This window comes from Chiloscyllium plagiosum, chromosome 31 (assembly GCF_004010195.1).
Source record: "Chiloscyllium plagiosum isolate BGI_BamShark_2017 chromosome 31, ASM401019v2, whole genome shotgun sequence".
Classification (NCBI taxonomy): domain Eukaryota; kingdom Metazoa; phylum Chordata; class Chondrichthyes; order Orectolobiformes; family Hemiscylliidae; genus Chiloscyllium; species Chiloscyllium plagiosum.
In genome coordinates this window covers 39,903,877-39,916,406 of record NC_057740.1, presented here as the reverse complement: position 1 = coordinate 39,916,406, position 12,530 = coordinate 39,903,877, and the positions used below count along the sequence as shown (strand labels likewise).

At 40.8% G+C, this 12,530-nt stretch overlaps 1 long non-coding RNA gene across 7 annotated transcripts in view; it reads right to left on the bottom strand.

Moving 5' to 3' along the window:
* The window catches only part of LOC122565455, a 139,926-nt gene that overhangs the window by 54,319 nt on the left and 73,077 nt on the right, over positions 1-12,530 (bottom strand). For all 7 annotated transcript variants that reach the window (XR_006316177.1, XR_006316176.1, XR_006316175.1 and 4 more), the window contains exon 3: positions 3,288-3,414. This is a non-coding gene — a long non-coding RNA (uncharacterized LOC122565455). The remainder of the gene's footprint in view (positions 1-3,287; positions 3,415-12,530) is intronic.

The following is a 12,530-nucleotide window of genomic DNA, read 5'->3' as shown; positions in this document are numbered from 1 at the left end:
ATGTGTCGGCCCTTTCTTCATTTGCATAATATATTCAACCTTCTAAATTAAACTATTTATTACCTGAGCTAAGTATGTATCCCAGTAAATTCCTTTTATAGGAATTCCTTGTTTACACAAAGCACAATTTCACTGCATCAGGAGTTTATCCAGGAAATAAGATGGCTCAGCACAACTGATCTTTCTCCCTTTTTGTGTAATTTATGCCTGTTAAACTGCAGAATTGTTAGTGCAGTTAGTATCAGCATGCAACACTCCCAGGCTAGTTATAGAACAGGATCGATACAGAGTAAAGCTCTCTCTACACTGTCCCCACCAAACATTCTCAGGGCATGGCACCACGGGGTTAGATACAGAATAAAGCTCTTTCTATACTGTCCCCATCAAAGAGTCCCAGAGCAGGGACAGCATGAGGTTCGATACAGAGTAAAATTCTGTCTACACTATCCCCATCTAACACTCCCAGGGCAGGGGCTACGTGCATAACTATGTCCGGGTAAGACACTATGCCCTTTCCCATTATATATTTGTGCATTGAATTTGCACACAGCAAACTCCCATAAACAGCAACAGTCCATTTAATCTGTTTTAGTATTTGAAGGATCAGCTTTGCAACAGCCACTGAGGAGAATGTCTCTATTGTTAGAGTCATAGAGATGTACAGTATAGAAACAGACCCTTCGGTCCAACTCGTCCATGCTGACCAGATATCCTAAACTGACCTAGCCCATTGCCAGCATTTGGCCCATATCCCTCTAAACCCTTCCTACTCATACACCCATCCAGATGCCTTTTTAAAAAACATTTTTTGAGATATTTTGCAAAGTTACAAAATTAGTACAAAATAGTGTATTCCACTTTACAATATAATAACAACGCCAATATAAAATTAAGAAAACTAACGACTAATCTATTCTACAAACTACCAAAACACAAAATAGGATGTCATACTTTACTAACAATAACCCAAAAAAGGAGAAAAGAAAATAAATACATAAATAAATAACTGGATACATATTCAAAATAAATTAATATCAAGTCATAACAAAACCCATATTTATATGGGATTCTTCCTCCTGGGAGCCCCCGAACCAGCCAAAACCATCCCTAAAGGTAAGCAAAGGCCCTAAACAATATGGCTGATAAATCTGTGTCAATGTAGTTCAAAAAGGGCTGCCCTGTTCTATAAAATAATTCCATATTTTGGTGCACCATATTCATAAGGAAGTTAAGGGGATATATTCTATAACTATCCTATGCCAATTCGAAAGTCCAGAATCCCCAATTTACTAAGATGTTTTTCCTCACACAAAAGGAAAGGATAGTGAATAATTTCCTCCCACATGCATCTAGAGAGGGGAACTTTGGAAAGCTCAAAAGTAGAGACACTGAAGATGAGGTGTTCATGTTCTTCTGCCTCGGAATACTTCAACCCCAGGGCATCAATGTGGACTTCACCAGTTTCCTCATTTCCCCTCCCCCCACCTTACCTCAGTTCCAACCTTCCAATTCAGCACTGTCCTCATGACCTGTCCTACCTGTCAATCTCCCTTCCCACCCATCCACTCCACCCTCCTCTCTGACCTATCATCTCCATCCCCATTCACCTATTGTACTCTTTGCTAACTTCATACAAAAGAAGACCACATTGATAATTAATCCTCATAAATCAGTTATGGAAAGGAGAGTGTTTCGGCTGATGAGTTCACCCTTAGTCAGTACTCTCTACCACTTACTATGTAATAAGATATCGAAGGACATAGAACAGTTATTTAAACCTGGAATCAAAAGTTTGGGATAGAAATCTCCTTAGAGATGTGGGAGGATGTCTGGGAAAATGCTAGGAAGATCTCTATTTGTAATAGAACTCAGTTTATTCAATTGAAGATACTTCATAGGGCTCACATGGCACCATAGCAACTTGCAAAGTTCAAGGCAGGAACATCTCCAATGTTCCCTCAATGCAAAATAGAAGTTGGTACCCTCACTCATTTTCTGTGGACATGCCATAAGATCCACAGATACTGGGACAGCGTAGTGAATGCCTTGGCAAAGATTTTGGGAACAGTGATTGGTTTGTACCCAGTGTCTCTACTTTTGGGCTCTCCAAAGTTCCCCTCTCTCGATGCTGATCTAAACTCTGATAAATAGTCATCTTGATGCGAAATATTAGCTTGCTTTCTCTCCACAGATGCTGCCTGACCCAATGTGATCTCCAGCAATTCTTTTGTTTTCAACTCAGCACAGATGCTGGGGTTCAGTTTCTGGATAAGTCTTGGACTCACTGGTCCAAAGGCAAGAGCGCTACCAGAAAGTCCCAGTTCACAATGTTTACTGCAGCTGTTTGATCAAAACAAACATCACTTTCAAAAGAAGGAAGCACAAATTGAAAGGTAATGCCCTCTGCTCAGGGAACACACAGATGTTTTCTCAGGCTGGAGAGTCTAAAATCAGGGGAAATAATCTCAGGAGAAGAGGTAGTCCATTTAAGACTGAGATAAGAAGGTTTTTTTACACTCTGAAGTTGGTGAATCTTTGGAATTCTCTCCCACAGGGAGCTGTGGAAGCTCAGTCATTGAGCATGTTCCAGATAGAAATCAAGGCGGATTTCCGTTGACTAATGATTTCAACATTTATTAAGTGGGTCACACCCCTTAGGACGAAATCGTGCTCTCAGCCAATATCAGACAATAGAATCTTTATTTAGATTTAAGTATAATTTGAAGTCTCTTAAAGTGGCATTAATCTCTGCCCAGATCTGATATGCAGCAGGTTCCAAAATTAAAAAAAACTTAATCATGAAGGTAGCTTTTAATCTTGTTCCAGATATTAAGCATGTTCACATAGGAAACTGGAGCAGAAGAAGGCCATTCAGCCCTTCTAGTCTGTTCTACCATTCAACATGGTTGATCATCCAAATCAGTCCCCTGTTCCCGTTTTCTTCCCTTTAGCTTTAAGAACTGGATCTAACTCTGTCTTGAAAACATTAAATCATTCATTCTTGACTAAAACTTGTCTGTGTTCACAGAACGTTTAAGACAGACAAAAGCCATAATCCATACTCTTTGTCCAAAAGTGTTGAAGTTCCTCCTGTGCAGAAACTTGTCTGTCTCCCTTTTAAATGATTTATAAAGTCACATTCCAACATCCTATCAGGTAGAACCTGGAAGCTCTTGGACCGAAGAAACCTCGCCTCATCTTCCCTTGTTATTGTTTGTTAATGATTTTAAATATATGACCTCTAGACATTGATCCTCCTACATTTGCATCAACAAAAATATACTTACTGCCATTGCAGCACTTTGTTAGTTTCTGATCAGAGAGTCTTTCTGTAATCAGGATGGGAATCATGTTGTTTGAAGACATCTAGATTTCTTTTGACTGACAGCACAGATGTTCATTTGTGCCAGATTTCTGTAAGAAAGCGCAAAATACTGATGAGAATACTGTTCCAGATCAGAACAATTCAATAGATTTTGGTGTTTGTACTGGAGGGCAGTGAACTGTAGAAGCTTCACTATTGAGGCAAGAGTGACTCTACACTGTCCCATCAAACACTGCCAGGATAGGGACAACACGAGGTTAGATACAGAGTAATGTTCCCACTACACTGTCCCTCATCAAACACTCCCAAGACAGGTACAGCACAGGGCTAGATACTGGATAAGGTTCCCTGTACCACTGTCCCTCATGAAACACTCCCAGGACAGGGACAGTATGGAGCGAGATACAAAGCAAAGCTTCTCTGCACTTTCCTCCTTCAAACACTCCCAGAACATGAACAGGGTGGAGTTAGAAACAGAGTAAAATTCTCTTTGTACTCACTGTCCCAATAGTGAGCCTCAATCCCAACCAGAGAATAATCATCCCCATTTGCACTATTGCAATATCTTTCCATTTTCCACTACAGTTTTATAACCCTCAATGGCATTCACAATTCAGTGTTATTTAATGTCAGATTGTGGGCTCAGTGTATGTCCTATGAAAATATGATTACTGCTGCCCAGATCTAGTTCAAACACCATCTTTTTTTTTTCACCATGAAAGGAGAGGGAACTTTTCATCTCTGGGTCTGAGCTGAATTCAAGCACAGCACACAGTAGGAGAAGTAAACCAAAACATAATTGGGCCTACGTTTAACAGCACCTAAAGCCCAGTGCGATCCCTGTCACATTCCAGAACGGAGAGGCCCAGACAGTCTGAAATCTATCCTGATGTGTCACCAGGTGAGCTGTGTGTGTTTGTGGTGGGGGGAACACAAAACTTTGATAGAACCAAGGCCAACAGCTAAACTTGCAGTTGTTCTGTGGAATCAGGAAAATCACAAAGATTAACAATTCTGAGAATTGAGTTCAAATCCTGTGGTGACAAATTTACAATTTGAATTCACTTGAAAATGCCCAGATCCAAAATTGACATCAGTGCAAGTGACAATAAAGCTGACATACTATTATCCTAATCCAATAAACTTTAAGGAAGTAGACCCTTCAATCTTATCCAGCCTGGCCTGTTTAGCTCATTCAAAACTTTGTTCATTGTATCCCAAATTGCACCAAAACTCATTGACTCTTCATTTCCTGTGTTTGCTGATCTACACTGACTCCCAGTCTGGAAAAACATTAAAGTTCCAGTTATTGTAGCAATACACAGCTCTGACCCTTCACAATGTATGCAAGCCCTTCTATCCCTACAATCTTCTGAGATCTCTGTATTCCTTTAATTCTGGCCTCTAACTTAGTGCTGAATTTCCCCAAAGTCTCTGCTGGTCTCCATTTGAGAAAAATATGGAAGCACTTGAGGAGGTGTAAATTATTGACAAGGATGTTACCTCATCTGAGAAGTTTAAACCAGCAAAGTTGAACAGACTGAGGCTCATTGCAATAGAAAAGTAAAATCTGAGGTGACCTGAGAGAGATCTTAAAAAATTATAAATGCAATAGGGTCAACATAAGGAAGATGCTCTGAAAACAAAAAATGCTGGAAATCACAGCGAGTTAGGCAGCATCAGAACTGAAGAAGAGTCTTCTAGACTCCAAACGTTAGCTTACTATCTCTCCATGGATGCTGTCTGACCCGCTGTGATTTCCAGCATTTTTTGTTTTCAGTACAGATTCAGCATCTGCAGTAATTTGCTCCTATATTCGCACCTGTGGTAATATCTAAAAAGAGTCTTCATCAAAATAAGTTAGCCACAAGCAAATCTGATCAGGAAATCAGGAAATAAAATCTCTACTTAGAGAGCAGTTGAGATTTAAAAATATATTTGTACATGGGATGTAATTGTCAACTGGGCTGGAATTATTGCCCATTCCAGCTCCCCAGGAGAATGCAGTGGTGAGCTGCCTTCTTGAACTGCCATAATTCATCTGGTATAGGTAACCTACAGTGCTGACAAATTTGCAAGAGTTTGACCCAGCAACAGTGAAAAAACACCAATATTGTTTCATGTCAGGATGGTATATGGTTTGGAGGAGAACTTGCAGGTAAGGGTGTTCCCATGCATTGTTTCCCTTGTCATTGTAGATGGTAGTAGTCATGAGTATGGAAAGTGCAGTCTAAGGAGTCTTGGTGACTTTCTGCAGTGCATCTTGTAGATAGTACATGCTGTTGCTACTGAGCATCAGTGCTGAAGTAAATGGACATTGGAGGAGATGAAGGGGTGGCAATCAAGAGGGAATGCTTTGTCCTGGAATGTGTCAAGCTTCCTGAGCATTGTTGGAGCTGTATTCACCCGGGCAAGTGGGGAATATTTCTATCACACTCCTGACTTGTATCTTGTGGGTGGTGGACAGACACTGGGGAGAGAGGAGGCAAATTACTCCCAGCCTCTGACCTTCTCTTCTCGCTACAGTATTTGTATGGCTGGTCAGGTTTGGTTTCTGATCAATGGTAACCCTGGGATGTTGATAGTGGGGGATTCAGCAATGGCATTGAACATCAAGGGGTATTGGTTAGATTCTCTCTTGTTGCAAGTGGTCATTGTCTGACACTGTGTGGTGCAAATGTCACTTGCCACTTGTCAGCCCAAGCCTGGAAGTTGAGACTCACTATCACAAGGAATACTTGAGATGAACCACATCAATGTATGTAAGGGAAAGTTAGATACAGATATGAAGAGAACGGAATAGAAGGTGAAATGAAGAAGGAGCTTCTATGGAGCTAGACTGAATGGCCAGTTTCTATGCTCTATGTTTTATGTAAGTGCTTCATCATCCTGTAACACTAGCCATTGGTCTCTGCTCATCAGACAGGGTAGAAGAGGGGCACAAGGTCACTGATGAAGGGAAACAAGCTCTGTTTGCATAAGAACCTGTCCCCTCTTTGCTGCTGTGAATTGATAAAACCCACAGCATCCGCTTAGCAAAGGTCTTAAACTGGTCTGCTCCCTGGGAGGTTAATATCAGTCATTAGGAGCTGGATAGTGATAGGAGACAGATTACAAGGAACAGGGTGGGGCAGACAATGAACTGGCCCACAGGGGGTCGGAGTGGGAGGATGGAGAGAGACCTTACTATTCAGTTGAAAAGGGAGACAGCCTGTTTTAACTCTTTAAGTGCCTCTTAATTGGGCAGCTGTGATTGCCCCATTCACTCTTGGAACTTGAATATTGCCAGATTATGCTGACAGATTGTGCACACAATATCATAGCAAATAATGGTGAGAACTTTTAATTGTTTGACAAAACATTTAATTTATCCCCCTCGCTGACCTTAGAATGCTGCCTTAAAGTCTGGGTTACAATCTCATGACATCACTCACTTAGCCTGCCCCAATTACCCTTGTATCTTGTACCAGCCACCCTTCTGCATGCTTGTGCTGACCATCAAATAGTGTGATGCTATTCAACTAGGTACAGCGTCACAGTTAGTCCAATTCTGCCCTGATGTCGCTCACACACAGTTACTGTGCAGTACAAATAATCATTCATTGCCACCTCTCTGTGCCCCTGCCTAAGCACCAGGGACCAAACCTGTGTCTCTCCTGTTCAGTTCACCTCAGCAGGTTGCTGCGTACAGTTGGGTCCCCAACAGAGCTCTCTGCTGTGAAACCTTTCTACAATATTTCTCTACAAAGTTGTTCAGCAAGTGGGAATCACACCACCATCAATACTCACCCTTTGCACAATGCAGGAGGAGAAACAGAAAGAGAGAGAGAGAGAGAGAGAGAGAGAGGGAAAAAGACTTGGAAGAATGAACAGAAAGGTACAAGAAAGAACTGAATGTAATTAGCTCTTCAGCAGAGAGGGTAAGACAAAGAGACAGTCAGAGATGAACTAAAAGGAACTATTGGGAATGAGTGAGAGACAGAGAGAGAAAGACAGAGGTGGGAGTGCACAAGAGAGTAGTACAGAAAATGTGAGGAACAAAGTGAGACAAAGAGAAAGATAGAATAGAATGAGAGACAGGGAGTATGGGCTGGATGGATGGAATCAGATTCAGACAAATGAGAGATGGACAAAAAGAGAGTATAAAAGATATAATGAAAGGGACAAACAGAGACACACACATACACACAACACTCGGCATGGACGGGTTGGACCGAAGGGTCTGTTTCCATGCTGTACATCTCTATGACTCTATGGAGAAAGGGATGCAGATGGAGGGAAATAGAGACAGAGTGTTGCAGAGAGAGAGAGATAGGTACAAAGATTGGAGATAGTGACCGAGAGAAGTGAAAGTGAAAAGAAAAGAAAGTAAAAGAATAAGAGTCAGTGAAAGAGAAAATCAAGCAGGAAAGAAATTGACTCAGACAAAACAGAAGTGATACAGGGGCAAAAGACAGAGGAGAGAAAACAAAAGAGAAAGAATTTTACTCTCTTTTTCTAAACCAGCGAATTGTTCATTATCTCAATGTCAAAAACTGTTAAATCTTTATTAAAATTCTAACACTGAGAGATGAAAAACTCCTGTGCAAATGTTGATTCTTTTACAAACAGTCACAAATCGCAAGAGACTTGGGTGAAGACAAAGGAAAAACCCAATGGCAGAGTCAAAGAAATCAAGGTGTAATAAAGCTGCGAGAGAGTTCATAAAAGAAAACAGAAATGAGATGGAAGAAAGTCAATGGGATTTCAAGACATTACAACAATATTGTTGAGAAAAGAGATGTGTTTACAGCAAATTGCCTGAAAGAAAGCTTGTTGTCAGCTTTCTCTGGACAATAAATCTCGTAGAATATAAAGGGCAGTTTCAGAGACATATTTTAGATTAGCCAAAGAGAAGTGGAGGGATGGATGATAAATAAGAAAGGCAGGGAAAGGAGGAACAAAAGGACAGAGAAGTGCTGAGGGAGACTGAGAATGACAGAGACAGAGGTGGCAGATAAAGAGAGACTGAGAAAGTGGAGTACTGGAGAAGTTAAATGAAACTGTGACTAATCCACTTTCTTTGCGAATCAAAAAAAGTAGAAAAACATGTTTAAAATTCCATAAAATAAAAGTGTGAAATAAAAAGGAAAAAAGAATGAGTAAGAGATAAAGAGAGATGGAAAGAATAAGAGAGATTGAGAGAGAGAGTAAGGAGGGACAGTATCTCACCAGGAGAAGTGACTGTTGCTTTTGAGATTCTGAAGAACAAAGATGATGAGCAGACTATTAGGCCAATGGAGCATCAAAACTAAACCATTGCCTGGTGTCCATTAGGAATAATCAATGAATGATAATCAGTGGGACCCTTGCTTCCTGTTTCCCTTCCCCACCAATGGGTGCTGAGGCCAGTTGCACAAGGTGAGAAAGAAAGATCTGCATTGCCATAGCAGCTTTCACAATCCCAGGATGACCCAACCTGCTTTACAGCCACTGATATACTTTTAGAGTGCAGTCTCAGTAGGCACATGGCAAGATCCCACAAACAGCAATGTACCAATCATAAGATAAACTGCTTTCAGGTGTTGTTTGGGATATACGTATTGGTCCATGACACCCTGCTTTACTTTGAAATATTGCATTAGGATGTTTCCTGTGTTTTTGTGAGGACAGACAAGGTACCTCTGACAGTGCAGAAATAAAATTAGATCACCCAAGGGTTGAGATCTGGATTGGGTCACAAGGTTCTGATTACCCAATGCATGTTGATTATTTCAGGTGTTTAACGTGTACAGTTCATACAGGGTGAACATTTAAAAACCATGTTTATGGGCATCAGTTGGTAGACAAGCAATCATCACCCACTGCTCTTGAACCAAGTGGCTTGTTAGACCAGTTCAGTGGACAGTTAAGAGTCAACCACATTGATTGCTGTGATTCTCGACTCACATGGAGGACAGATCAGGTAATGGACATTTATGAGTCAAATGTTTATGACAATGGTTACATGACCATAAGAACATACGAAATAGGAGCAGGAGCAGGAGTAGGGCATCTGGCTCCTTGAGCCTGCCCTGCTATTCAATAAGATCATGGCTGATCTTTTCATTGACTCAGCTCCACTTACCCGCCCGCTCACCATAACATTCTATTTTTGCCTTAAAATGATTTAGGCTAGTTTTTAATTCCAAATTTTATTTTTCTATTGAACACAAATTTCACATTAGCTGTAATAGGATTGAAATCTGTGTCTCCAGAACATTAACCTCTCCCCAGTTTTACAGATTAAGACCATGCTATCTCCAGGATTTATATGTAACATTGAATATGTGAAAATCTTACATTGGCTGAAAGCATAACAAACACCCAGCTGTGCAAATTGAGCAGGTGAACTTTCCAGCAAATAAGGTGGCAGTGAATATAATGCTACATAACAACAAAATCCTGCAGATGCTGGAAATTTGAAATAAGTTTAGAAATGTCAAAAATTCCAGCAGATTGTGCAACATCTGTAGAGAGAGGAAAGCAGAGTTCATGCTACAGATTAATGGCCCCCAGATGAACTATGTTGCATGAGGTATTTGAGCTGGAAAGGTTAATTTGGAGATTGCATTAAACTGATTTTAATCCAATGATCTCATAAGAACTTGGTTTGGAGAAGAACATCTTAGGATCTCACAGGATGAAGATCTGTATCCACAGGTCTTCCATCGTTTTAATAACACTCAGTCAAAATCCTGGGATTCCCTCCCTAAGGGCAATGTGTTATAGCTACACCAAATAGACGGTTCAAGGAGACAGCTCATCACCACTTTCTCAAGGGCAACTAAGGATGGGCAATAAATGCTGGCCCAGTCAGCGACGCCCGCTTCCATGATTGCTTTCATGCAGAAAGCTACATTTTATTTAAGACAAGAGCCACCCCTTGTTAAGACTCCTTAGTGGTTTTCCTCTAGTGCTGTAAACTCAGTTAGCTCTCAGACCCAATCAAACAAAGAGGATGGTGGCAACAAACTACCCCAATCACAACCTGGTTGAGGCTGTTAACGTGGTCCAAAAGGAGCCCTGATTGACAGAGGTTCTGTTGACTGTGAGAGCTGGCTCTAAGGAAACTGGAGTAATGCCAAGGACTCTCCATGTGTAAACAAAGGGTGACCTGGTGATAGGATACCGCTTCTGTGGAGTTATTTCAGTGACAGTGATTGGTTTCCTAACATATTTAATACTGATCTGTCTTGATGGAAGATCATCAACCTGAATTGCAAACTCATTTTCTCTCTTGGCATGGACTAGTTTGGGCCAAAGGGCCTGTCTCCATGTTTAAGACTCTGTAGCTCTCTATACGATTCTCCACAGATACTACCAGACCTAAGGAATATATCTGTCTTGGTTTATGATTTACAGCATCCACAGTATTTTGCATCTATACAATTTGATATTGCTTCTCCCAAACATCACTTGTTGCAAGGTGACACTGTTTCCAAGCTGCACTTCAGGTGTCACTTTTATGGCCTCTTAGTTTCACTCCCCTTTCATTCACTTTCCTATCCTGAGACCATTATTAGTTTGCCATAATTTGTTTATTAGGTTTGGGTCATGACCATCTTTTGATGGTTTAATTCATGACATTGAAGGGAACATGGCAAGTTTACCATGTGACATTCAATTATATATTTGGCTGGTTCTGGAAATAATCCTGCAGGATCTGTCTGCATACCTCTGTTTGTTTTGTACTCACAGTATTTTAATCAGTGCATCACTGTTTCTCTTTCTCCTATTGTCTCCCTTCCTCTTGTTGAGTATCCATCTGTTTTCCTGGACTTTAAATAAAATGTATATTTAACACTGTTCATAGCTTCAAAATACTCAAAAGCAGTTCACAGCTAATTAGGTATTTTCTCAGATGTTATCAGTATTGTTGTGCGGATGAACACATGAGTGAAGTTGTGCACAGCAAGGTCCCACAGACAGCAAATTAGTTGATCTAATATTCGAATAAGCAGAAGTTGCAGGGATAAAGGGAAGGAGCTGAGAAACTGATATATTCTTTGTTAGCAGAGCTGGTGAGCTGCGTGGCCTTCTTCTGCATCTTAGTAAATATTTCTAATCAACTTGTTCAGAAATGTTATGACACACATCTGCAGTAGGTAGGACTTGAATCCAAGCCTCCTGGCATGGAGGTAGAGACACAACCACAGTGCCACAAAATCACCTGTTCAATGATCAGTTGACCTTCTTGCAATGTTGTTGATCAGGACACCAGGAAAATGCTGGTGTTAAATCCATCTGAACCAATGGCATTTCTGGCACTGCAGCACCCTCTCACATTACTGCGTTGGCAGTGTCAAACCAATATGTGAATAAAAGAAAAATGAATGAATATTCATATGAATGAAAAAAAAAATGAAAAAAACATTTTAACCTGTGTAATAGGATTATTAGGAGCAGGAATAGCAGTGAACTCCTTGATCTTGATCCACAGTTCAAGCTGATCAGCTCCTCAAATTTGCAGTGATCCATATCCCATAAAAATCCCAGACAATGGCTGAAGCCAAAACTTTGAATGTTTTCAAGATGGAGTGACATATAATTCCTAGGACTAAAAGGACCGAAGAGAGAAAGAAGGAACAGGCTGTCGAGTTGGATGATTAGCCATGATCATATTGAAAGGCAGAGAAGGCTCAAAGAACTGAATGGAGAAAGTGAGGACTTCAGATCTGGAGATTCAAAGTCAAAAAGACCTGCTGGAAAAACACAGCAGGTCAGGCAACATCCGAAGAGCAGGAGAGTTGACGTTTTAGGCATAAGCCCTTCATCAGGAATTCTTTTCATTCAGATGCGCCTGCTCCTGGGATGCTGCCTGACCTGCTGTACTTTTCCAGTGCCACACCTTTCAACTCTAAGGGCTGAATAGCCTACTCCTGCTCTTATTTTATATGTTTAATGCCCTTTGTCAATAAAGGTGCATAGATTTTCATTTTGAAGATAACAATTGAGCCATTCTCACCTCCTCACTCCTGCCAACAACCACAGCTGTTTTAGAGAAAGGGTTTTGGGGTTAGGTTGATTTGGGGGAATCAAGTACAAGAGAATGTAATCTTAAAGTTAGAGCCAGGCTCTTCAGGAGAGACATCAAGAAGTACCTTTCCATACGACGCACGATGGAAACCTAACCCCAAATCCAGAGGAAATCCACATCTTTGTTTCTTTACAACTTAAACACTTC